Source organism: Pongo abelii, chromosome 18 (assembly GCF_028885655.2).
Source record: "Pongo abelii isolate AG06213 chromosome 18, NHGRI_mPonAbe1-v2.0_pri, whole genome shotgun sequence".
In the NCBI taxonomy this organism is placed as follows: Eukaryota; Metazoa; Chordata; class Mammalia; order Primates; family Hominidae; genus Pongo; species Pongo abelii.
In genome coordinates this window covers 52,198,082-52,225,946 of record NC_072003.2, presented here as the reverse complement: position 1 = coordinate 52,225,946, position 27,865 = coordinate 52,198,082, and the positions used below count along the sequence as shown (strand labels likewise).

The window sequence follows — 27,865 nt, the reverse complement described above, 5'->3', positions numbered from 1 at the left end:
ACATGGACACAAAGAAGACACCATAGACACTAGGGCCTACTTGAGGGTAGAGGGTGGGAAGAGGGTGAGGATCGGAAAACTACCTATTGGGTGCTCTGCTTAACCTGGGTGACAAAATAATCTGTATACCAAATCCCCACGACACGCAGTTCATTCATGTAACAAACCTGCACATGTACCCCTGAACTTGAAATCAAAGTTGGAAAGAAAGAAAAGCAAATGATCCCACTACTGCACTCCAGCCTGGGTGACAGAGCGAGATTCCGTCTCAAAAAAAAAAAAAAAGAAAAAAAGAAAAGTAAATGACTTAAAAAAAGGGTCACTACTGCAAAGCCACAAGGGAAGAGAGAAACAAGAGACAGTAAACTTGAGATGCTGCAGGATCTTGATTCCAGGCATGACCACTGGTGAAGGAGCACAAGTGTTGTCTCTGCTAACAGGACCCCTTAGCTCAGGTCTGGTTTTTGTCCCCCAGTTCAGTATTTCCCAGCCGTAGCCCAGAGCAGAGGAGCACTCAGGCCCCAGCATCTACTGAAGGAGGGTGAGCTGTGCTGGCTCCAGCTCAGCTGACAGCAGCATTTCTAGACACTCATTAGCATCCTCTCAATCTCTTTCTTTTGCCCTGTGATGCTGGATAGGGGGAATTAGACTGGAGCTTTATTTGAACTGCACCTTTACAGGAGATGAAAAGGGTAGAAGGAATTCCAAGCTGGGCTTTGGGGAAAAAGAGTGAATGATTCCATTACCTAGTCTCTTAGCTTTTCGTATCACTGTGACACAACAGTTTCAAATCTATGTATAGAACAGCCTATTCAAAGCCATTTAGAATATAGGATAACAATGCCAAAATAATTTCAATGTAAGTCTTTGATCTCTTCATTATAATGCCATTACCATACCATTATTAGCTAAGATTACAATGACAAATCAATTTTAATTGAAGTCTTTGGATATGCCATTTATAATGCTATTATCATGTGAATTTGCAATGGAAAAGTTACTTGAGCAAGCTTGTTGAAACAGAGCTATAATGCCACTATAATGGAAAATTTTGATGGTGAAATTATTCCAAGTTCCTAGGGACTGGTGATTATCATATAAAACTACCAACCATGAAAATATGCCCCCTCAATAATAAATCATGCGATAGATAGTATCTACTGATCAAAGAATTTCTTTCTTATAGAATGAGTTCACAAAAATCATAGAATTCTAAAGCTGACAAATGGTCATTTTATAAATGAGACACCAGACCATGCAAATGAGAAACCAGCCATGCGGTGAGTAGCAGAGCCTGGACTCAACCTCAGTTCTTTGAGTCTTAGTCTTCATGTCTTTGACTGTTAGATCAGACTTCACCACCTATGTTTTCTCTAATTTCTTTAAAGAGCAGGACTCTGGCCAAGTGTGGTGGCTTCCACTTGTAACCCCAGTGCTTTGGGAGGTCCAGGGGGAAGGGTAACTTGAGGCCAGGAGTTTGAGACCAGCCTGGGCAACATAGTGAGACCTGGTCTCTACAAAAAATTTACAAAAATTATCAGGGCATGGTGGTGCACACCTGTAGTCCTAGCTATTCAGGAGGCTGAGGTGGGAAGATTGCTTGAGCCCAGGAAGTTGAGGCTATAGTGAGCTATGATAGCACCACTGCATGGCAGCCTGGGACACAGAGTGAGAGCCTGTCCCTTAAAGAAGAGAGAGAGAGAGAGAGACAGAACAGGACTTCAGGAAAACAGTAAGGTTAGCATTAGACTAGAACCACAGGAAAATTTCTAGATCATGGGGATATTGTAAGATACTCATTTTGTCCTGGAAGATATCCTAGAAGAATTTTCAGTATCAGTGATTTCATGACTCCTAATGTTGGGAAGTTGGCCACATGGAAGTTGGAGCTTTATTCTGGCTTTATGGTTTCCTATGAAAGAACGTTTCTTTCCTGAAAGAGAAATTTAAACTAGTCTGTTTTTGAGTAGATAGAGAGGAAAAATGATCGTATTGCACCAAGAAGTTAGTTGCTTAATTCAGGCAACTAACGACTTGGTAAAAATAAAAAATCAGTTAGAACTGGTTGTTTGGCTGAAGAGAGTGTTTAATTCAATCACCCTGGGAAGCCATTGCCTCAAATTAGCTCACTAGAGTTTCTTTCATCCCCAGAGCAAGTCTTATGTTGACTCACCTTCTTTATCTTAATTTGTTCAAAACACAGCCAGCCTCCTCTTACTTGAAAAAGCTTCTCTGTTCCCCTGTCACACCGTCCCACTTCTTTCATTTTTCCCCTTCTATTCTGGCCCACCCTTTAGTGGGAGGGACAGGACTGTGTAGGAAAATGCGTCCTTTCCCGATGTCGATTTCCTCCTTGGACGATTCCCTCCTTGGACGATTCTATTGTGGGCCAGACTTAGTTCATTTGCTCTCAACTTGTTCATTTCTTAACAATGGCGGGCAGCTAATGTTTTTAGAAAGTTGCTATGTGCCAGGTACAGTGCTAATGATTTGATTTAGCAAATCTTGCCATAATTATTATAACCTATCAACCTGGAGCTGAGTGAAGCTGTTTATCCAAGGTCTTGTGTGCAACTGGGATATGGACCTTGATTTGTTGGGTCCCAGGGCCTAAACTCTCAATCACTCTGTGTCCCAGGCAGCTTAACTTACAACAGTGGCTGAGCACACGGATTCTGTAGCCAAGCAAATGTGTTCACATCTTGACTTTGCCACTTAACAGCTGTATTACACTGGGCGAATTACTTAAATTCCAGGTACCTCAGTTTCCTCAAATATAGAACTGAATAATAACTTAGTTTAGTGTGTGATTTAAAATTATCAGCTAAGGCCAGGCACAGTGGCTCACGCCTGCAATTCCAGCACTTTGGGAGGCCGAGGCAGGTGGATCACCTGAGGTCGGGAGTTCGAGACCAGCCTGGCCAACATGGTGAAACCCTGTCGCTACTAAAAATACAAAAAATTCGCTGGCGTGGTGGTGGGCGCCTGTAATCCCAGCTACTCGAAAGGCTGAGGCAGGAGAATCACTTGAATCCAGGAGGCAGATGTTGCAGTGAGCCGAGATCACACCATTTCACTCCAGCCTGGGCAACAAGAGAGAAACTTCGTCTCAAAAAAAAAAAAAAAAAAAAAAATAAATAAATAAAATAATCGGTTGAGCATGGTGGATCACTCCTGTAATCCCAGGCTGATGTGGGAGGATTGCTCGAGGCCAAGAGTTCAAGACCTGCCTAGGCAACATAGCAAGACCTCGTCTCTAAAAAATAGCTGGGTGTGGTGACGGACACTTGTAGTCCTAGCTACTTGGGAGGCTAAGGTGGGAGGATTTCTAGAGCCCAGGAGTCTGAAGCCGCAGTAAACCGTGATTGTGCCACACTGCACTCCAGCCTGGGTAACAGAGTGAGACCTTGTCTCAAAAAATAAAATGAAATAAATGTGCAGAATACTTGGAATAGTGTGCAATGCACAGATGTAGTCTGTAAATGACAGTTTTTCCTGCTTCCTTTTTCAAGTATGTGACCAGGTTCACAAGGTCCTGTGAATTCTGGGATAAGAATGAGAGGGGAGATACAGTAAATTGGTGATTCACATGAATGCAGTATCCCATGCTAAGTGTGGATGTACACATTTGACTTGAGTGCACAGTTTAAGAGGGAAAGCTGGACCTTATGGGAGGCTACTAGCAGCTTCTGGCATGCAAATGCCAATTTTAAAGGGGCAGGATTAGAGAGGATGAAATCTGTGACCATCCTGAAGTGAAATGAAAGTCAATTTCATAAGGTCAAGGCTAAAATGTTAGTGTGCATTACACAGCTATGGGAAAAGTAGTGTAACTAATTATCTTTGGAGGGGTGGCAGTCAGTTAAGCTTTAGACAATCTCAATAAAATTCCTTAGACCCATGTTCAGGAGGCCACTGGCTGAACAATGGCTCAGGAATGTCAGAAATCTGAGTTCTCATTCTGGCTCAACTACTGATCTGTTTTGTGACCATAGTCCCTTAATCCGCCCATGCCTCTGTTTCCCTGCCTGCCAAATGCCAGCCGTCTCCCTGGGTGATTTTGAGGGATAACCAATAAAAAGGATTAGGGACAAGAACCACCATCCAAATTGTTAATAAAAGTGGTATTTTGTACTCAATTATTTGCATCTAAACCCTTTATAGTCTATCTTTGGCATCGTCCAACCTCCATCTTTCTTATTCTTGTACTTTGTTTCCCTCCCTCATGGAGAAGCAAAAACGTGATATATATGGTACAGTATCTTGCAGTGATATTACAATCTGCATGAAGGAGAATTGGTCATGCTGCAACATTTCAAGCAGTTGCTGTCCAAGGGAATAATTCACCTAAGGGATGCCCCCAGTCCAGCAAACAAAGAAGCCATAGAGAAAAAAAAAATGCTATAGCAGCTCTGGGTCTCGATGTAACTGGGTGTTGCTGTCTGCGTTATGCTGCCCAGTGCCTGAGCAAAGGTAATAGGAGGATTCTGAATGCGGAGAAAAATAATAAAATTGCCAGTGTGCTGGAAATTAAAGTTAATTCCGTGAGCATAGATAATGAACACAACATTGATTGAAATAAATGATGTACTTTGCTTTAGAAATGTTATTTGAATAACTGATATTGTACTTTGTTGGGCTACGGTTTCAAATGCATTCGATTATACATTTTAATGTTTCTCCCCAAACAGTCTTTCAAATCAGTAAAAATTGCTGTCTGTAGCAGGCATGTCTTGATCTTTAGCTGCCATGACAACAGGATACAGGGAAATGCATTTTCATAACAATTGCTAGCAGTGTTTAGTATCACTGTTACTTTGTGTCAGGGAACAGCTGGCTTTGGGAAGAAAACAGCATCGTTTGCTTTACTTGAAAGCTTTTGTTATAATAATTGAAAAAATAGGTAGAAAAAGTGTTCTTTAGGGGAAAAGGAGGTAGTTGGAGGATAAAGCCCAGAGCCAGGGGAATGGGGTGGGTATGGGGAAAAAGGCGAGAGAGACAGAGAGAGAGAGAGAGAGAGAGAGAGAGACAGAGAGACCCCTGCCAGGAAAGGAGGGCTACACCAGTGCATGCTAGTGTTAAGCTACCTAGAAAGTAATGGGATAATCAGATTAGCAAGTTGAGTCAAATAATATGATTTTAAATGATATAATCAGTTTTCACAAACTATGTGTGTGTATATATATATAACTATATATATAATATATATGCATTTTTTCTCCTGCCCATTTGTTTTAACTCAAATATTCTAAAATAGCCAAGAGAGAGCAAATCTGAGGAATTTTGGAAAACAACACATTGTTGGGGACAATATACTTAAAAAAATTTCAAGCAATCATGTGCTTCAGGACAAAAGGCAGTGAAGGTACTTCTTTCTCCTAGTTCTCTGATATTTACGATGTCTCACATCTAACAGCACCGTAGCAGAAGGGAGGCTGCATAATCTGTCCCCAACAACGCCGACTCTCTCTATCTCCTTTTCTTTATTTTAAAATTAAGATTAACCCAGGCATGGAGGCTCATGCCAATAGTAGTTAACCCAGGCATGGAGGCTCATGCTGGTAATCCTGTACTTTGGGAGGCTGAGGTGAGAGAATCAGTTGAGTCCAGGAGTTCAAGACCAGCTTGGGCAACATAGTGAGACCTTCACCCCTACAAAAAATTTAAAAATTAGCTGGGTACAGTGGTGCATACTTGAAGTCCCAGCTACTCAGGAGGACGAGGTGGGAGGATCACTGGAGCTGGGTGGGGGTCGAGGCTGCAGTGAGCCACGATCATGCTGCTGCACTCCAGCCTGGGTGACAGAATGAAACCCTGTCTCAAAAAAAAAAAAAAAAAAAAAGAGAGGGGAGTTTGATAAACTTATTGTTTTGGGGAAGGGTAAATGAGAAGAGGCATGCCAAGGATGCAAGGACTTGATAAAGTGCCTGACACATAATGAATATTCAAAATGTGGCAGTCATCACTATTATTACTACAGGATCATTTGACCAATAGAGCAAGTCTGGATTATTCTATCATCTTTCACATCAAGCTCTTAATGTTCCTTAGCACCCATGTTCCAAGTAATTAGAGTAATTAGATAATTCTCAGGTTACTGATGCCCTGTAGTTCTTGGATCAGTCATGATCCTGGCAGGAAGCAGAATTTCCTTCAAAAGATTTGACTGAAGAGATTCAACGAAGGAACTATTTACAGAGGTGTAGGCAGAGCTGAGGGACCAATAAAGGATGCTGAATCTCCAGAAACCAGCCATAGCTGGAATCCTGAAGAGGTGAGGGGAAGGAAGAAAGGGACTGGAGCTGGGCTGGCCATGGAGAGGAAGCAACCACTATTGGAGGCACAGCTCTATGGCAGGGAGAAATGGGGAGGAAATATCTTAATCTTTCTCTCCTCTCACCATCCCATCTCTTGCTGGTGCCTCCTATTGGCTGGCTCTAACTGGAAGAGCACAAGGGGTTGGGGTGTTGCAGACCACAGGGGTCAGATCCCTGGAGGCACAGAACAGGGAGACAGGGGTACAGTGTGGATCTGCAGAGGCAGATGGAAAGGAGAACAGCCCGCGGGTCAGCGTTGATCTGTCCTTCGTGTGATTTTGGCTTCTAGCATAGGCTTTTAAAAAATTGCTATAGAACTGTTTTATTTTTAGTTTTTGGCATGTTATTCACTTACCGCTGATAAAATTATAAGTTAATTAAAGGCAAGAATAAAGCCTTATTCCTCTTCTGGTCCCCACAGAGCTCAGCATAAGGCAAAACATAATATTTTTTTGGGAAAATAAAGAAATTTATATGCCCAATGGATGGGAATAATAATAATAATTATTATTAATATAGCAGAGACATGGCATTTACTACATATCAGGTATTAATCTAAATGTTACATATATAAATATATATAATATATAATAAATATAACGTATATAATGTTATATGTTATATACAATAATATATATTATTGTAATTATATAATTTGTATATAATATAATTACGTATAATTACATAATTAGATATTATAATTATGTATTATAATATATAATTTATATACATTTTATATTTATATTATATAATTAATAATTATATTAATAATATATTATATAATACATATATATTAACTGATTTAATTATCTGATTTAATTATCACAACGACTCTATGAAAGGTACTATTATTAATCCCATTTTTCAGGCAAGGAAACTGTGGTTCAGAGGGTGGTGATGTAGGAACTGAATAACTAATTTGCTTCTTAATGTCTGTTTCTCAGAGATAGACACGGGAGATAAGGATAGGATAGAAACTCAAGGTGAGGTAGAGGTGAGCTGGGTAGATTGCAGAACCCCTTTTTTGCTAGGAGCAAGGATTCCTAAAGTCTATAGTGTAAGCATTTTAAGTGGTGAATGAATGGTGTACATTTTAGGTGGTAGACAGACAGGGAGTTTTATAATATTGAAATGGAGAGAGAGTCATTCCTTTTTCAGTTGCCTTTCACTCTTGGTTATACTACGGAGAAAGTCTCAGGGGGTGCTAGTTTAACATCTACCACCTGCAAAATCTTCCTTTTTTTTTGAGATGGAGCCTGGCTCTGTCGCCCAGGCTGGAGTGCCATGGTGCGATCTTGGTTCACTGCAACCTCCACCTCTTGGGTTCAAGTGATTCTCCTGCCTTAGCCTCCCGAGTAGCTGTGATTACAGGCATGTGCTAGCACACCTGGCTAATTTTTGTATTTTTAGTAGAGATGGGGTTTTATGGGGTTTTGCCATGCTAGCCAGGCTGGTCTTGAATTCCTGACCTCAAGTGATCCAACCGACTCCGCCTCCCAAAGTGCCAGGATTACAGGTGTGAGCCACTGTGCCCAACAGAAAATCTCCTTTAAAAACAAAGTATATTTTGTAGCAATGGGATCTGGTATGTCACCCAGGTTGGTCTCAAACTCCTGGTCTCAAATGATCCTCCTTTTTGGCCTCTCAAAGTGCTGGGATTACAGGCGCGAGCCACTGCATCTGGCCAAAATCTTCCATTTGACGAGAGCAGGCCTCAGACTCAGATACTTCGCAGGCCAGAGTATCTGTCTGGAATTTTGGATATTTAGTTTTTATTGTATTTTATGATAGGTGATATTCTTATTCCCCTTTCAATAGTGAAATAAAATTTTCTTTAAAACCGTGTTTATTTAGATTAAAAAGAAAGTACCTTTAATAAAGTATTACGTAAATAATAATAGAGTTATGCAGAATATAGGTGGTATTCTATTTAGGCAATAATTTGAAAGTGATGCATGAATGTTAGAGTTGGGGAAATATTCACTTTAGGGAAATAGACTTTGTGGGCAAAGAGATTTTAGGGAAAGAGACTTTGTGGGCATCATAAACTCTGGGCCCCTCCAAGGTAATGAATGTTGCTTTGGGATAATATGCCAAGTTTCTTTTTTTTCCCCAGTTTTGTGTTAATTCTAATTTTTACTTACTTCTTAGATAGTTTAAGGGAAATAGGAGTAAGTAAATAAGGTCCTGTCCTGAACACTGAGGGCCACATCAGATCAGTTCATAGAAACCTGAAAAACTTTTGTCAAAGACTGCTGTAGGCTTCAACAGGCCCAGAGATATCAGATCCGAATCCCTGGAACCTGTAAGTGTTATCTTATATGGCAAAGGCTTTGAATGTATGATAAAACTAAGGATTTTAACATAGCGAGATTATCCTGAATTATCAGCGTGGGCCCTAAATGTAGTTACAAATGTCCTAATGAGAGAGGCAGAGGCCGGCACAGTGGTTCACACCTGTAATTCCAGAATTTGGGAGGCTGAGGCGGGCAGATCGCTTGAGCTCAGGAGTTTGAGACCAGCCTGGCCAACACGGTGAAATGCTGTGGGAGGATTGCTTGAGCCCAGGAGGTGGAGTGGCACTGAGATTGCATGACTGCATTCCAGCCTTGGGGACAGAGCCAGACCCTATCTCAAAAAAGGAGGAAGAAGCAGAAGCAGAAGCAGCAGCAGCAGCAGCCGGAGGAGGAGGAGGAGCAGGAGCAGGTGGAGGAGGAGGATAAGGAAGGAGGAAGAAGAAATAGAAAGAAGGAGGAAGAAGAAGGGAGAAGAAGAAGGAGGAGTAGGAAGAGGGAAGAGGAGGAGGAAGAGGAAGAGGAGGAAGAAGAGGAAGAGGAGGAAGAAGAAAAAGGAGTAGGAAGGGGAGGAAGAGGAGGAAGAAGAGGAAGAGGAGGAAGAAGAAAAAGGAGGAGGAGGGAGAGGAGAGCCTAAAGACACACAGAAGCTTAAAGGGAGAGGAGAGAAAGAGGGACCCAGTGGCACAAGCGGAAGGGAATCAGAAGAAAGTGGTGTCCCCAAAACCAATTTCATCAACTTATTTTATTGGCCATACTCAAGAGAATCAGCAATGCAGAAGCAAGCTTGAACTCCTGGGCTCAAGCGATCCACCCACATCGACCTCCCAAAGTACTGGGATTACAGGTGTGAGCCACTAGGCCCAACCCTGGGCTTCTTTCTCATCCTCTTCTCACTCTTGGCACTTTCCTTGGGTGATCTCAACCACTCTCACGACCTCAACCATGGCCTCAATGCCTGAATAGGTTTTTATTATGGCTCCCTCTGCCCTGCTTTTTCTGTCTGATTCTCCACTTGGATGCTGCACAGATACCTCAGACACATGGTAAGTGTAAATGTGAACTTAGCATCTCAGGGATTCCTCCAATTTCCAGGTGAAAAATGTGTTCTTCTTTCCAGGTTTCTATTTTGGAGAATAAAACTAGGATCTATCCAGTAACCTGCGATCAATTCCTTTTTTACTGATATATATATATATATATATATATTTTTTTTTTGTAGAGATATGGCCTTGCTATGTTGCCAGGCTGGTCCTGGTCTGGAACTCCTGGTCTCAAGCATTCCTCCCACTGCAGCCTCCCAAAGCACTGGCATTATAGGCATGAGCCACTGTGCCCAGCCGGCTGATTCTTTTTTTTTTTTTTTTTTAATACATATTTCTTTTCTTTCTTTCTCTTTCTTTCTTTCTCTTTCTTTCTTTCTTTCTTTCTTTCTTTCTTTCTTTCTTTCTTTCTTTCTTTCTTTCTTTCTTTCTTTCCTTCCTTCCTTCCTTCCTTCCTTGTTTCTTTCTTTCTTTCCTTTTTTCCTTTCTTTCTTTCTTTCCTTCCTTCCCTTCTCTTCCCTTCCTTCCTTCCTTCCTTCTTTCCTCCTTTCCTTCCTTCCTTCTCTCTCTCTTTCTTTCTTTCTCTCTCTTTTTTTTTTTTTTTTGATGGAGTCTCATTCTGTTGCCCAGGCTGGAGTGCAATGGCACAATCTTGGCTCATTGCAACCTCTGCCTCCTGGGTTCAAGTGATTCTCCTGCCTCAGCCTTCTGAGTAGCTGGAACTACAGGCATGCGCCACCATACCAGGCTGATTTTTGTATTTTTAGTAGAGACGGGGTTTCACCATGTTGGCCAAGCTGGTCTGGAACTCCTGACCTCAGGTGATCCACCCACCTCGGCCTCCCAGATTACTGGGATTACTGGCATAAGCCACCGTGCCTGGCCTAAAATAAGTATTTCTTTAAAAATTTGTAATCATGATAAAATAAATATAACATAAAATTGATTATCTTAACCATTTTAAAGTGTATTGTTTAGTGGTATTAGCACCTTTATATCGTTGTGCAACCATCACTGCCATTCATCTCCAGAACTCTTCCCTAACAGACGCTCTGTGCCCATTAGACAATAACTTCCAATTCCCCCGCCCCCGGCAACCACCATTCTACTTTCTGTCTCTATGAATTTGACAATGTTAGGTACCTCATATAAGTGGAGTCGTATAGTATTTGTCCTTTTGTGACTGGTTTATGTAGCTTAACATGTCTTCATATGCACATTTTGTAGCATATGTCAGAATGTCCTCTTTTTAAAGGCCAGTTAATATTCCATTGTCTGTATATACCACATTTGGTTTATCTGTTCATCTGTTGATGGACACTGGGGTTGATTCCACCTTGTGGCTATTGTGAAATGCTGCTATGAACACAGGTAAACAAATATCTGTACGAATCCCTGTTTTCACACTTTCTGGGTATGTACCCAGAAGTGAAATTGCTGGGTCATATAGTAATTCTATACTTAATTTTTTGTGGAACCGCTGTACTGTTTTCTATAGCAGTTTTTTTTTTTTTTTTTTTTTTTTTAAATAGAGATGGGATCTCACTATGTTGTTGCCTGGGCTGGTCTCAAACTCCTGGGCTCACGCGATCCTCCCACTTTGGCTTCCCAAAGTGCGATTACAGACATGAGCCACCACACCCAGCCTTCTATAGTAGTTTCATTATTTTAATTTTCTTTTTTATTTTTACCTTTTTATTGAGATATAATGTATGAATAATAAATTGTATAAATCTTAATTATATAGCTTAATGAAATTTTACTCATAAATAAACCCCTGCAATGACCACCAAGATAAAAATATAGACTTCACTTTTTTTGTAAGAGATAGGGTCTCATTATGTGACAGACCATGTTCATGGCTGGACATGAACTCCTGGGCTCAAGTAATCCTCCCGCCTCAGCCTCATCTTCACTTTTGAAGGTATTTCCCACTGTATATAAAATTCTAGGTTGGTGGTAATTTATCTCTTTTAATATTCACCATTTTATATTCCCACTAGCAGTGCAGAAGTGTTCCAGTTTTTCCACATCCTCACTAACACTTGTTATTTTCTGTTTTTTGATAGTGGCTATCCAAATGGGTGTGAGGTGGAAGATTAATTATTAAACCTCCTTTATTTAAGCCCCCCACCCCCACATTCAAGCTATTGCAAATCCTGTCCATTCTTTCTGTATGTCCATCTAAGTATCTTTCTCTTTCCCTAAATCATCACTGCCACTTGCTGATCTAGGTCTTTATCATTTCTTGCAAGATAATAAGTGGTACCCCTACCTCTGGTTCTAACCACATTCAATGTATCCTCTACAGCATAGAATAAACTTTCAAAACCATCTAATTAGTTTCCCTAAAACCTTTCAATGACTCTCTTTGGCTTGCAGGATTGAAGCCTCTGAGCATAATCTGCAAGCTTGCTTGGGATCTGGCCACTGCCTTCTGTCTTCCTCTTCTGCTACTCTTTCATCTGCATTATGGTTCAGCATGTTGAATGACTTGCAGCCAGTCTGTCTCTTACTTTGCATATGCAGCACTCCCTATTGTATTAGAGGTTATGAGAAATGCATCTCATGGGGGCAAGAATTGCATTTATTATAACCACTCATTATCATATCCCTGGTGGTTCATAAGTGCCTGGAACATATTGGGGAGCTCAGATAATTTATTGCATGCCATTGTATGAATCTGTTCTTGTACTGCTATAAAGAAATACCTGAGACTGGGTAATTATAAAGAAAAGAGGTTTATGGGAGGCTGAGGCAGGAGAATCACTTGAACCTGGGAGGTGGAGCGTGCAGTGAGCCGAGACCGTGCCACTGCACTCCAGCCTGGGCAATAAGAATGAAACTCTCTCAACAAAACAAAACAAAACAAAATAAAACAAAAGGTTTAATTGGCTCACGGTTCTGCAGGCTGTACAGGAAGCATGATGCTGGCATCTACTTGGCTTCTGGGGAGGCCTCAGGAAACTTACAATTATGGCAGAAGGCCAAGTGGAAGCAGGCACATCACACGGCCAGAGCAGGAGAAAGAGAGAGGTTGGGGGAGGTGTCATGCACTTTTAAACAACCAGATCTTACGAGAACTCACTCACTGACTAACAGGAGAAGAGCACCAAGGGGATGGTGCTAAACCACTCAAAAGAAACCACCCCCACGATCCAATCACCTCCCACAAGGCCCTGCCTCCAACACTGGAGATTACAATTCGACATGAGATTTGGTGGGGACACAGATCCAAACCATGTTAGTCATTATTTGCAAGTACTTCACTAAACCTTTTGTCTGCATTATCTTTGTTATATCTCACAACAACCCTCTGAGGTAGATATTGTTATTGTTTCACTTTTATAGATGAGGAAATTGAGGTGTGGAATTTGAACATCTTGCTCAAAGCCATACAGCTTGTAAATGGCAGAGCTGGGGACCAGATCCAGAGTTGTCTGATTTGAGAGTCTATACTTTGTTTTTTGAGACAGGGTTTCATTCTGTCGCCCAGGCTGGAGCACAGCCACTCAATCATAACTCACTGTAAGCTTGGACTCCTGAGCTCAAGTTATCCTCCTGCCTCAGCCTCCCCAGTGGATGGGACAACAGGCATGCACCACCATGCCTAATTTATTTTTTTTGGTAGAGAAAGGGTCTCACTATGTTGCCCAGGCTGGTCTGAAACTCCCGATCTCAAGCGATCCTCTCACCTTGGCCTGCCAAAGTGCTGGGATTACAGGCGTGAACCACTGTGCCAAGCCTAGGTGAAGTTATCTTGGTCAAATTCAATGACCAAAGACTTGGGGAATAAGGGGTGTGTGTGTGTCTTAGGGACTTCAGCCAAAGTGCACAGTCTGTTGGTCCCTGTGTTCTCTCTTGGAGCCTCTGAACACTCTTTTTCCCGGAAATGGTAAAAATAAAATAGGATGTTTGAAGTGAATATTTTTCTCTTCACATTTTGCATATCTCCCTGTGACATTCAGAAACGGACAGAGAAACAAACAGATATAAAGATTCGGAAGAAAAGGTTTTGCTATCAGGGGTTTGCAAAAATCAAAACCATAAAAAGAAGAGAACGTTCAATGGATTGATCTGCCAGTCCTGATATTTTGCTTTGTGTTTCCTCCACAAAAGAGATGATCTGAGATCACATGACATCCAGTTTTAAGTAACAGACAGAATTAGGAATCAGACACACATCTTCTAACCTGAAGTGCTTTTAACAGAGCATGGTTGCATGTTGAAATCATCCACACAATTAACACGAGAATTCTAGAAAGGCAATATGTTATATTTTGCTTAAAGTCTGTCCAACAACTTCAGTCTTTCAAGGACCACTGTCAAGGTTTTTGCAATATCTCAGTATTTAATAAATTAAAAAAAAGATTTTTGCAATATTCACATATGAGCAATACTATTATTTTCTTAAAATGTTAAAAAAACCAAAATTTATACTTTGGCAATAAAAAAATCATGGTTTTGAAATTGTTATATATTTTTCTATGCCTTGAAATATAATATTTAATATTTCATTTTATTTCTTGATAAGCACACTTTATTGAAATACAATATGAATATTTAAAAAGGGTACAACTTGTATCTGGAGAGCTTGATGCATTTTTACAAAGTGAATACACCCATGCAACCAGCATGAGATTAAGTAGTTAAGCAGGACCAGCACCCCAGAAAGCTCCCTTGGACTCCCTCCAGTCCACATGCCCTTTTGAAAGAGAAGGCTATTCTGAATTCCAACATTTCAGTTTTGCCTGAGTTCTGAACCTTATGGAATCTTATGGTATATATTCATTTCGGTCTGGCTGCTTCTATTTGGTATTATATTTGACTATAATGTTACATGTAGTAGTTGTCTTTTGCTTTGCAGCATGTTTGTGATGCACAAAAAGATACATCAGTCAGATATTTTTGAAGGAAGAACTTTTTTCAGGAGGTGCTGGGAATACTGCCCATAGACAGCCTTCTGCTCCCAGCTTCTTCAGGGTTTGCCTAAGCTGCAGAAAGCCTTCTTGCCCAATGACACACCCTTCCTGAGGTGGCCAACATCCAGCGACTGATCATGGCAGAGGAAAAAGGCCTGGCTACTTTGGTTCCTCTGTGATATAATTCTACTGGTCATAGTGCTATATGTTGGCCAAGTTTTAATGAGTCTGCATGGCAATTCAACTTCTCCCTGTGCCCCATCCTACTTCCTCCCCCTCCTTTCCACAGGGGTTCATCCTGCATGAATCATTTCTGCATCTCAAACTCTGTTCTAGCATTTGCTTCCAGGGAAACCAACCTGTGACAGTTGGTGCTAGGAGTGGTTTGAGAAGGCAGGCAATAAGATAGGGCGTGGGAGTTGGATCGCTTGCCATCTGGCTGGCAATGAGGATTTTATCACTAGTCATTAGTGGAGCACAGCCAGCCTGTGGCACAAGGCGGTAGGGTTGGTTATTAAAACTCTTACCAATGATGAAGTGGGATGGAGTGGAAAGGAATGCATTACTCAGTGTCATGCATCAGGTGTTTCAGAAGTGTGGAGAAAGTGAGAACTATGAGAACAAAAGAGTTAGGTGACTGTTGGTAAGTGCCGGGTGAATGCAATGATCATTGTAACTACCAGGTTGAACTATTGGCAGGGGTTGGAGTACAGGACCTATGAGAGTTAGGGAGACTGTTCATAAAACCTGGCATCCCTGGAGGCAAAGCAGATATAGAGCCAACATAAGCACTATTCAGCTTGTACCACCAGAAGAAATCATGAATGGATGACCAGAAGAAGGCTCAGGGCAAGGACTTCAATAAAAAACAATAAGGATTTCTGGCTTATTATCATTATATTATTATAAGAATTTCAGATCTGAGCCAGTTTTTAGATTCAGAATGCACTAACTGAAGGACAGGTCTGGTTTCCAAGAAAAGACTCTGCAACACTATGGCAGGTATACATGCAAACGATTCTCCCAGTCCTTCTCCAAATGGGCCTACAGCCACTAACTAGGGTGACTGTACACTGGGGAAAGAGGGGACCCAAACATTATGAGGAATGTTGGCCTTAGTGTCCAAGTGGATGTTGTCACCTGGAGATCTATAGTGTCACCTTGATCCTCCTTCTAGACTGGGGGTATATGACGACCAGGTAATAAGTGGAGCCCACTGCATCTGCAGACCCCTGCCCCTCACGCAGTTGTTATTTTCCTGGTCCCCAGAGGTATAATTAGGACTGATATGCTCGGTAGTTGAGTCCTTAAACTGTGGGGTAGGAGCTATTGTATGGGGAGGGCCAAGTGAAAACTGCTCCCTTTGTCCAGCCCCGCCAGCTGAGATGGTAAACAAAAAACAATAAAACAATAAACAACAGGATAGGGTAGTGTCACCCTTAAAGATACAAAGGATACAGGATTGGTGATCTTACAATTTTCTCCTCATTGAGGCCCATTTCAGACATACTTTCTGGGACGAAGTCCAGGTGATCAGGATGGGTGTCCCAACTGGGATTTTCTTTTTTTTTTTTTTTCTTTTTTATTCTTCTTCTTCTTCTTCTTATTATTATTATACTTTAGGCTCTATGGTACATGTGCGCAACGTGCAGGTAAGTTACATATGTATACATGTGCCATGCTGGTGCGCTGCACCCACCAACTCGTCATCTAGCATTAGGTATATCTCCCAATGCTATCCCTCCCCCCTCGCCCCACCCCACAACAGTCCCCGAAGTGTGATGTTCCGCTTCCTGTGTCCATGTGTTCTCATTGTTCAATTCCCACCTATGAGTGAGAATATGCGGTGTTTGGTTTTTTGTTCTTGCGATAGTTTACTGAGAATGATGATTTCCAATTTCATCCATGTCCCTACAAAGGACATGAACTCATCATTTTTTATGGCTGCATAGTATTCCATGGTGTATATGTGCCACATTTTCTTAATCCAGTCTATCATTGTTGGACATTTGGCTTGGTTCCAAGTCTTTGCTATTGTGAATAATGCTGCAATAAACATACGTGTGCATGTGTCTTTATAGCAGCATGATTTATAGTCCTTTGGGTATATACCCAGTAATGGGATGGCTGGGTCAAATGGAATTTCTAGTTCTAGATCCCTGAGGAATCGCCACACTGACTTCCACAAGGGTTGAACTAGTGTACAGTCCCACCAACAGTGTAAAAGTGTTCCTATTTCTCCACATCCTCTCCAGCACCTGTTGTTTCCTGACTTTTGAATGATTGCCATTCTAACTGGTGTGAGATGGTGTCTCATTGTGGTTTTGATTTGCATTTCTCTGATGGCCAGTGATGTTGAGCATTTTTTCATGTGTTTTTTGGCTGCATAAATGTCTTCTTTTGAGAAGTGTCTGTTCATGTCCTTTGCCCACTTTTTGATGGGGTTGTTTGTTTTTTTCTTGTAAATTTGTTGGAGTTCATTGTAGATTCTGGATATTAGCCCTTTGTCAGATGAGTAGGTTGCGAAAATTTTCTCCCATTTTGTAGGTTGCCTGTTCACTCTGACGGTAGTTTCCTTTGCTGTGCAGAAGCTCTTGAGTTTAATTAGATCCCATTTGTCAATTTTGGCTTTTGTTGCCATTGCTTTTGGTGTTTTAGACATGAAGTCCTTGCCCATGCCTATGTCCTGAATGGTAATGCCTAGGTTTTCTTCTAGGGTTTTTATGGTTTTAGGTCTAACATTTAAGTCTTTAATCCATCTTGAATTGATTTTTGTATAAGGTGTAAGGAAGGGATCCAGTTTCAGCTTTCTGCATATGGCTAGCCAGTTTTCCCAGCACCATTTATTAAATAGGGAATCCTTTCCCCATTTCTTGTTTTTCTCAGGTTTGTCAAAGATCAGATAGTTGTAGATATGTGGCATTATTTCTGACGGCTCTGTTCTGTTCCATTGATCTATATCTCTGTTTTGGTACCAGTACCATGCTGTTTTGGTTACTGTAGCCTTGTGGTATAGTTTGAAGTCAGGTAGTGTGATGCCTCCAGCTTTGTTCTTTTGGCTTAGGATTGACTTGGCGATGCGGGCTCTTTTTTGGTTCCATATGAACTTTAAAGTAGTTTTTTCCAATTCTGTGAAGAAAGTCATTGGTAACTTGATGGGGATGGCATTGAATCTGTAAATTACCTTGGGAAGGATGGCCATTTTCATGATATTGATTCTTCCTACCTATGAGCATGGAATGTTCTTCCATTTGTTTGTATCCTCTTTTATTTCCTTGAGCAGTGGTTTGTAGTTCTCCTTGAAGAGGTCCTTGGAAGCTTGAACTGGGTAGAGCCCACCACAGCTCAAGGAGGCCTGCCTGCCTCTGTAGGCTCCACCTACAAACAAACAAAAAGACAGCAGTAACCTCTGCAGACTTAAATGTCCCTGTCTGACAGCTTTGAAGAGAGCAGTGGTTCTCCCAGCACGCAGCTGGAGATCTGAGAACGGGCTGACTGCCTCCTCAAGTGGGTCCCTGACCCCTGACCCCTGAGCAGCCTAACTGGGAGGCACCCCCCAGCAGGGGCAGACTGACACCTCACACGGCTGGCCAGGTACTCCAACAGACCTGCAGCTGAGGGTACTGTCTGTTAGAAGGAAAACTAGCAGAAAGGACATCCACACCAAAAACCCATCTGTACATCACCATCATCAAAGACCAAAAGTAGATAAAACCACAAAGATGGGGAAAAAACAGAGCAGAAAAACTGGAAACTCTAAAAAGCAGAGTACCTCTCCTCCTCCAAAGGAACGCAGTTCCTCACCAGCAACAGAACAAAGCTGGACGGAGGATGACTTTGACGAGCTAAGAGAAGAAGGCTTCAGACGATCAAATTACTCCGAGCTACGGGAGGATATTCAAACCAAAGGCAAAGAAGTTGAAAACTTTGAAAAAAATTTAGAAGAATGTATAACTAGAATAACCAATACAGAGAAGTGCTTAAAGGAGCTGATGGAGCTGAAAACCAAGGCTCGAGAACTACGTGAAGAATGCAGAAGCCTCAGGAGCCGATGCGATCAAATGGAAGAAAGGGTATCAGCCCTGGAAGATGAAATGAATGAAATGAAGCGAGAAGGGAAGTTTAGAGAAAAAAGAATAAAAAGAAATGAGCAAAGCCTCCAAGAAATGTGGGACTATGTGAAAAGACCAAACCTACATCTAATTGGTGTACCTGAAAGTGACGGGGAGAATGGAAACAAGTTGGAAAACACTCTGCAGGATATTATCCAGGAGAACTTCCCCAATCTAGCAAGGCAGGCCAACATTCAGATTCAGGAAATACAGAGAACACCACAAAGATACTCCTCGAGAAGAGCAACTCCAAGACACATAATTGTCAGATTCACCAAAGTTGAAATGAAGGAAAAAATGTTAAGGGCAGCCAGAGAGAAAGGTCGGGTTACCATCAAAGGGAAGCCCATCAGACTAACAGCGGATCTCTCGGCAGAAACCCTACAAGCCAGAAGAGAGTGGGGGCCAATATTCAACATTCTTAAAGAAAAGAATTTTCAACCCAGAATTTCATATCCTGCCAAACTAAGCTTCATAAGTGAAGGAGAAATAAAATACTTTACAGACAAGCAAATGCTGAGAGATTTTGTCACCACCAGGCCTGCCCTAAAAGAGCTCCTGAAGGAAGCGCTAAACATGGAAAGGCACAACCGGTACCAGCCACTGCAAAATCATACCGAAATGTAAAGACCATCGAGACTAGGAAGAGACTGCATCAACTAACGAGCAAAATAACCAGCTAACATCATAATGACAGGACCAACTGGGATTTTCTTTCTCAGCAAAACCGTGATACAGAAGGAATTTATCTTCGGTGCTGAAGGTGTAGAGGAAAGAATGCAGGATTTGGAATCAGATATGGGTTCAAATCCTGACTCCTCCCCTTAGTAGCTGTATGACTGGGCAAGTTATTTTAATTCTCCACTTTAGTTTCCTCATTTGTGAAATGGGCAAACAAAACCTTCCTGAAAGAGTTGTAGGAATTAGAGATAGCACATAAAGCCCCTACAGTGTCTAGTAAGGAATTAGCTTTCAATAAATGGCAATTAAACAATTTTTATTTATTTATTTTTAGCTCCTTCCATCTTCTATATATCTAGCCTATCTTTTCAGGGAAGAAAGCAATTTGATTAATGCTTTTCCATTAAGATTTTTGGAATTTAATTTGTTAGTTCTTCCCAGGGAAACTGCATTTAAAAAAGGAAGAGCTGTGATGTCTGAATAAAGGAATGACATGCTGATGGTAGGCACTTGCGGCTAACAGGGATGCTTAGATTAAATCCTGTAAAAGAAAACATTCTTCGCCTCTGGGTAATGTTGGCTTTCCCTGCTTCCAGTGAAGAGGAAAGATAAAACTTCCCACTGAAGGAGGACTGCCCCACCTCCTTCTCCACCACCCATGTTGAGAAGAGTTTGCCTACATTTTGCTTTTTTCAAGTGGGACAACTGAAATATCTTCTAGCTATTTGTTCCAGTAGTTCAATATATATTCTTGGTTATATCAAATATTTGATATTTTAGGAAATCAGCCTTGTTAAATTAAAGTGGATAAGATGGCATTTTAAGGTCACCTTGGTATGATCAAACATGATGCTGACATTTACAATCCATTTCCATTGCTTCTCACATGTTTCCTTGTCAGTTAAATCCAGACTCTTCAAATTTAAAGGAGTTTCAAATCTAATAATGCAATTATAAATATTGTATCTGAATCACTCACTGTCCGCTGGTTTCTGTGCAAGTTGCAAAATCTTCATATGTCCTTTTCCATCATTTAAAAAATTAAAAATGGTTTTATTATAACATTACCTACATAAGTATAAACAAATATAAATATTACATTGTTTTATATACTCCTTAAGTTTATGGCTTTCATTCATATAAACGCAAAATAGATTTTCACATTTAAAAAAACTATGAATTAAGGCATGTAATTAACAATGTTAATTTAAGATGGTAGAAAATAGTTTTGCAGAAACCACACTGTCACATACAGAATGAATCTGGGCCACACTGCCATGCTCTAGTTTTTTTTTCAGATCAGGGTTCTTTCATTTGTGGGGGCTGAGTAATGACTTGGTTCCCACACAACATGTCTCCATCCTAACTACTGTGGAACTTTCACCTCACAGCTTGCCATGTCCCCACTGGCCTTCATGTTGAAAGCATCTTTTAGTGAAGCAGTCTGCCTTTATTCTTTCTTTGATAGATCACTACTAACGTAGTGCCCAAACATCAGCTCAGGCACAGAAATTCTGTGGGGAGAATTAGGTCAAAGGTGGATATCCAGGTAAGTCAGATGTAAAATGCTTACTATTTACAAATACTTATAAAACACAACTTAAAACATCATAGGGCTTTGTGAGGGCTAAGTATATCCACAGCCCCCTTCAGGAATCCATAGACCTCTATTTAAGAAATACTTATCTATTACACAGCTTCTGCACAACAAAGGACACAATCAACAAAGTGAAGAGACGACCCACAGAGTGGGAGAAAATATTTGGAAACTATCCATTCAACAAGACATTAATAGCCAGAATATATAAGGAGCTTTAAACAATTCCATAAACAAATCTAATAATCTCATTAAAAATGATCCAAAGATCTGAACAGACATTTCTCAAAAGAAGACAAACAAATGACAATCAGGTATATGAAAAGGTGCTCAACATCACTGATCATCAGAAAAAAGCAAATCAAAACTGCAATGAGATATCATCTTACCCAAGTCAAAATGGCTTTTATCCAAAAGGCAGGCAATAACAAATGCTGGCAAAGATGTGGAGAAAAGAGAACCCTCATACACTGTTGGTGGGAATGTAAATTAGTACAATCACTGTAGAGAACAGTTTGGAGATTCCCAAAAAACTAAAAATAGAACTACCATATGATCCAGCAATTCCACTGCTAGATATATACCCAAAAGAAAGGAAATCCATACATCAAAGGAATATCTGCACTCCCATGTTTGCAGCACTATTCACGACTGCCAAGATTTAGAAACAACCTAAGTGTCCATCAATAGATGAATGGATAAAGAAATGTGGTACATATACACAATAGAGTACTGTTCAGTTGTCAAAAAGAATGAGATCGTGTCATTTGCGACAACATGGATGGAACTAGAGGTCATTATGTTAAGTGAAATAAGCCACGCAGAGAAAGACAAATTTCACATATTCTCACTTATTTGTGGGGGCTGGGCTAAAATTTAAAACACTTGAATTCACAGAGATAGAGAGTAGAAGGATGGTTACTAGAGGCTGGGAAGGGTATTGGGTTGGGGACTGGGGGGATGGTTAGTGGGTACAAAATATAGTTAGATAGAATGAATGAGATCTAGTATTTGACAGCACAACAGGGTGACTACAGTCAAGAATAATTTACTGTACATTTTAAAATAACTAAAAGAGTACAATTGGATTGTTTGTAACACAAACGATGAATGCTTGATGGGGCAGATATGCCATTTACCTTGATGTAATTACTATGCATTGTATGTCTGTATCAAAATATCTCATACACCCCATAAATATATACACCTACTATATATCCACAAAAATTAAAAATCAAAAAAGTAATACTCATCAATAGAGTGCAAATTAAACAGATTCTAACTCAAGAGGAGATGCAGTGAGCAAAATATGGGAATGGTCACTGTGATTGGGAGAGCAAAAATCTGGTACAATGTTGAAAATGTTTTAAAAAAGAATGTAATCAATAAATACTTTTTTATTGTGGCAAAATACACATAACCTGAAATTTATCATTTTCACCATTTTAAATGTAGAGTTTTGTGGCATTTTGTGGCATGTACAGTCCCATGTTATGCAATCATCATCCCCGTCTATCTCCAGAATTCATCCTTCCCTTCTGAAACTCTGTACCCATGAAGCAATAACTCTACATTCCTTTCTCCAGCCCCTGGCAACCTCCATTCTACTTTCTGTCTTTAAGAATTTGACTACGCTAGGAACCACATATAAGTAAACATTTACGATCTTTATCCTTTTGTTACTGGCTTATTTCACTTAGCAAGGTTCATGTTGTAGCATGTGTCAGAATTTTCTTCCTTTGTAAGGCTGAATAACATTTCACAGTATGTATACACCACATTTTGTTTATCCATTCATCTGTCTATGAATTCTCGGGTTGCTTTCACCTTTTGGCTGTAGTAAATACTGCTGCTATGAACATGGGCATACAAATATCTGTTCATATCCCTGTTTCAATTCTTTTGGTTATATGTTTAGAAGTGGGATTGCTGAATCATGTGGTAATTCTATGTTTATTTTTTTCAAGGAACCATCATGCTGTTTTCCACAGTGGCTGCACCACTTTGCTTTCCACCAGCAATGCACAAAGGCTTCCATTTTTCCACATCCCTGTCAATACTAATTATTTTCCATTAAAATTTTTTTATGATAGCTATCCTAATGAGTGTGAAATGGTATCCTATTATGGTTTTGATTTGCATTTCTCTAATGACTTGTGATGTTGAGCAGCTTTTCATGTGCTTGCTGGCTATTTGTATATCTTCTTTGGAGAAATATTTATTCAAGTACTTTGCCCATTTTTTAATTGGGTTGATTTTTTGTTGTTGAGTTGTAGGAGTTCTTAGATATCCTGGGTATCAATCACTTACAGATATATGATTTGCAAATATTTTCTCCCCTTCTATGAATTGCCTTTGCACTCTGTTGATAGTGCCCTTTGATACACGAAGTTTTAAATTTAAATGAAGTCCAAGTTTTCTCTTTTTTCTTTTGTTGCCTGTAGTTTTTGTGTCATACCTGAAAAATCCTTGCCAATGCCAATGTAATGAATCTTTTTCTTATGTTTTCTTCTAACAGTTTTAATTCTTACAATTAGATCTTTCATCCATTTTGAGGTAACTTTTGTATATGATATAAAGTCAGGGTCTAACTTTATTTTTTTTTCATGTGGATGTTTCCAAAATCATTTGTTGAAAAGACTGTTCTAGAAAACCAAATACTGTGTGTTCTCATTTATAAGTAGGAGCTAAGCATTGGGCACACATGACTATAAAGATGGGAACAATAGACACTGGGGACTATAAGAGAAGGGGACACTGGGGACCATAAGAGAAGGACTGTAAGATGGGGACAAGGGCTGAAAAATGACCTATTGGGTACTATGCTCACTACCTGGGTGATGGGATCATTTGCACCCCAAACTTCAGTGTCACACAATATACCCATGTAACAAACCTACACGTGTACCCCATGAACCTAAAATAAAAGTTAAAATTATATATAAAAAAGAAAAGACTGTTCTTTCCCCATTGAATGGTCTTAGCCCCCTTGTCAAAGATAATTTGACCATGTATGTGAAAGTTGATTTCTGGACAAAACATTGCTGAAAGAAGTTAAAGACAGAAATGTTTGTGCCTTCTTTAGCTTTCTTCAGGAATGTTTTACAGCAGTGTTCAATTCTTTTGCCTCCTCAGCTAAGTTTATTTCTTATTCTATTCTTTTTGCTCCTATTGTAAATAGAATTGTTTTACTAGTTTCCTTTTTCAGATTGCTCATTATTAGTGTATATAAACATAAGTGCTTTTTGCATGTTGATTTTGTATTCTGGAACTTTGCTGAATTTTTTTTTTTTGACGGAGTCTCACTCTGTTGCCCAGGCTGAGTGCAGTGGCATGATCCCAGCTCACCACAACCTCTGCCTCCTGGATTCAAGCAATTCTCCTGCCTCAGACTCCTGAGTAGCTGGGATTATAGGCATGCACCACCATGCCCGACTAATTTTTGTATTTTTTGTAGAGATGGGGTTTCACCATGTTGACCAGGCTGGTCTCAAACTCCTGGCCTCAGGTGATCCACTGTCCTTGGCCTCCCAGAATACTGGGATTACAGGCGTGAGCCACTGTGTCTGGCCTTGCTATGTTGCCCAGGTTGGTCTTGAACTCCTGGTCTTAAGTTATCCTCGTGCCTCAGCCTCCTGAGTTGCTGGAATTACAGGCATGAACCAATACACCTGGCTTTTTTTTTTTTTAAATGGAAACTTTAAATTTGTTTAAGTTCCTTGTAGATTCTGGATATTAGACCTTTGTCAGATGGGTAGATTGCAAAAATTTTCTCCCATTCTGTAGGTTGCCTGTTCACTAAGTGGGTGAAGGATATGAACAGATACTTCTCAAAATAAGACATTTATGCAGCCAACAAACATATGAAAAAAAGCTCATCATCACTGGTCATTAGAGAAATGCAAATAAAAACCACTATGAGATACCATCTCATGCCAGTTAGAATGGTGATTATTAAAAAATCAGGGAACTACAGATGCTGTGGAAAAATAGGAACACTTTTACACTGTTGGTGGGAGTGTAAATTAGTTCAACCATTGTGGAAGACAGTTTGGTGATTCCTCAAGGATCTAGAACCAGAAATACCGTTTGACCCAGCAATACCACTACTAGGTATATACCCAAAGGATTATAAATCTTTCTATTATAAAGACATGCACGCGTATGTTTATTGCAGCACTATTTACAATAGCAAAGAGTTGGAACCAACCCAAATGCCCACCAATGATAGACTGGATAAAGAAAATGTGTGCGGCACATATACACCATAGAATACTATGCAGCCATAAAAAAAGAATGAGTTCATGTCCTTTGAAAGAACATGGATGAAGATGGAAGCCATTATTCCCAGCAAGAAACAGAAAACCAAACACCGCATGTTCTCACTCATAAGTGGGAGTTGAACAATGAGAACACATGGGAGAAGAACATCACACATCAGAGCCTGTTGGGGGCTGGGGGTCAAGGGAAGGGAGAGCATTAGGACAAATACCTAATACATGCAGGGCTTAAAACCTAGATGATGGGTTGATAGGTGCAGCAAACCACCATGGCACATGTATATCTATGTAACAAATCTGTACATTCTACACATATATCCCAGAACTTGAAGTTTAAAAAAAAAAAGGAAACTTTAGGGTTTTCCACATATAAGATCATGTTGTTTGTAAACAGAGAAAATTTTACTGCTTTCTTTCCATTTTGGATATTTTTATTTCTTTTTTGCCTAATTCCTCTGGCTAGGAATTTCACTACTACGCTTAACAGGAGCTGTGAAAGTGAGCCTCCTTGTCTTGTTCCTGATCTTAGAGGAAAAGCTGTTAGTCTTTCACCAATGAGTATATTGTTGTTTGTGAGTTTTTTCATATTTGACCTTTATAATGTTGAGGATGTTTCCTTGTAATCCTAGTTTGTTGAGCATTTTATCATAAAAGTGTGTTGAATTTGTCAACACAATTTGTCAATTTGTGTTATTTCTACATCAATTGAGATAATTATATGTTTGTTTCTCTTCATTCTCTCAATGTGGTGCATTATATTGATTGATTTTCATATGTTGAAACATCCTTGCCTAACCATTTGGTCATGGTGTTTAATCTTTTTAATATGCTCTTGAATTTGGCTTTCTAGTATTTTTTTGAAGACTTCTGCATCAATATTTATAAGGGATAGTGTTTTATAGTTTTCTTGTAGAGTCTGGTTTGATATCAGGATAACGCTGTCATCATAGATTTAGAGTGTTCCTCCCTCTCATATTTTTGGAAGAGTTTGAGCAGGATTAGCGTTAATTATTTTTTAAATGTTTGGTAGGATTCACCAGTGAAGGCACCTTCTGGGTACTAGGCTTTCCTTTATTGGGAGGTTTTTGACTAATGATTCAATTTCCTTACTAATTATGGATGTATCCAGATTTTCTATTTCTTCATGATTTAGTCTTGGTAGGTTGTGTGTTCCAGGAATTTTTCCATTTCATTTATGTTATCCAGTTTGTTGTTGTAAAGTTGCTCTTAATACTATCATACTCCTTTTTATTTCTCTAAGATAAGTAGTAATGGCCCCTCTTGCGTATCTCATTTTGTTTATTTATTTGAGTCTTCTCTTTTTTTTCTTAGTCAATTTATCTATAGGTTTGTCAATTTTATTTATCTTTTCAAAATTCTATTTTTTGGTTTTATTTATTTTCTCTGTTGCTTTATTATTCTCTATCTTATTTATCTGTGTTCTAATATTTATTATTTCTTTCTTTTTTTTTTTTTTAGGCAGGGTCTCACTTTGTCACCCAAGTTGGAGTGCAGTGGCACAATCTTGGCTCACTTCAATCCCTACCTCCTGACTTCAAGCAATGCTCCTACCTCAGTCCCCCAATTAGCTGTGACTACAGGCATGTGGCACCACACCTGGATAATTTTTTTTTTTTTTTTGTAGAGACAGGGTTTGGCCATGTTACCCAGGCTGATCTCGATCTTCTAAGCTCAGGTAATCAGCCTGCCTTGGCCTCCCAAAGTACTGGGATTACAGATGTGAGCCACCATGTCCGGCCTAATCTTTATTATTTATTTTCTTCTAGCTTCGTGTTTTTTTCCCTTTTTTTCTAGTTTCTTAAAGTGTAAATCAGGTCATTTGCTTATTTATTTATTTAGGAATAGGGTCTTGCTAGGCTAGAGTGCAGTGTCATGATCCTAGTTCACTGCAGCCTTGGACTTCTTGATTCAAGCAATCCTCTTGCTCAGTCACCTGAGTAGCTAGGACTGCAGGTGCATGCCACTATGCCTACCTAATTTTTTATTTTTATTTTTTGTGGAGATATGATCTCACTATGTTTCCTAGGCTGGTATCAAACTACTGGCCTCATGTGATCCTTCCACCTTGGCCTCCCAAAGTGCTAGGATTACAGATGTGAGCCACCACACTCAGCCTAGGTTGTTAATTTGAGATTGTTCTTCTTTTTTTTAAATGTGTTTACAACTGTAACTTACCCTCTTAGCACTGCCCTCACTGCATCCCATAAGTTTTGTTGTGCTGTGTTTTCATTTTCATTCATCTTAGGTATTTTCTAATTTCTCTTTTTATTTTTTAACTCATTGGTTGTTTAAGAGTGTATTGTTTAATTTCCACATATTTGTGACTTTTCTAGTTTTCCTTCTGCTGTTGGTTTCTAATTTCATTTTGTTGTGATCAGAAGATTCTTTGTATAATTTCAATCTTCTGAAGTTTATTAAGACTTGTGTTGCAGCCTGATATATGGGGTATTCTGAAAATGATCCATGTTTATTTAAAAAAGTGTGTATTCAGCTGTTGTTAGGTGGAGTGATCTCTACGTCTATTAGGTCCACTTGGTCAAAAGTGTTGTTTCAGTCTTTCATTTTCTCATTGATCTTCCGTCTGGTTGCTTTATTCAT

At 39.9% G+C, this 27,865-nt stretch overlaps 1 protein-coding gene across 3 annotated transcripts in view; it reads left to right on the top strand.

Annotated features, from left to right (window-relative positions):
- Nucleotides 1-3,131, top strand: part of CHD9NB (CHD9 neighbor) — an 86,954-nt gene extending 83,823 nt beyond the window's left edge. For all 3 annotated transcript variants that reach the window (XR_010137769.1, XR_008514577.2, XR_010137771.1), the window contains one exon: nt 1,187-3,131. The gene's annotated coding sequence lies outside the window, so the exon portion shown is untranslated. The remainder of the gene's footprint in view (nt 1-1,186) is intronic.
- The last annotated feature ends 24,734 nt before the right edge of the window (nt 3,132-27,865 follow it).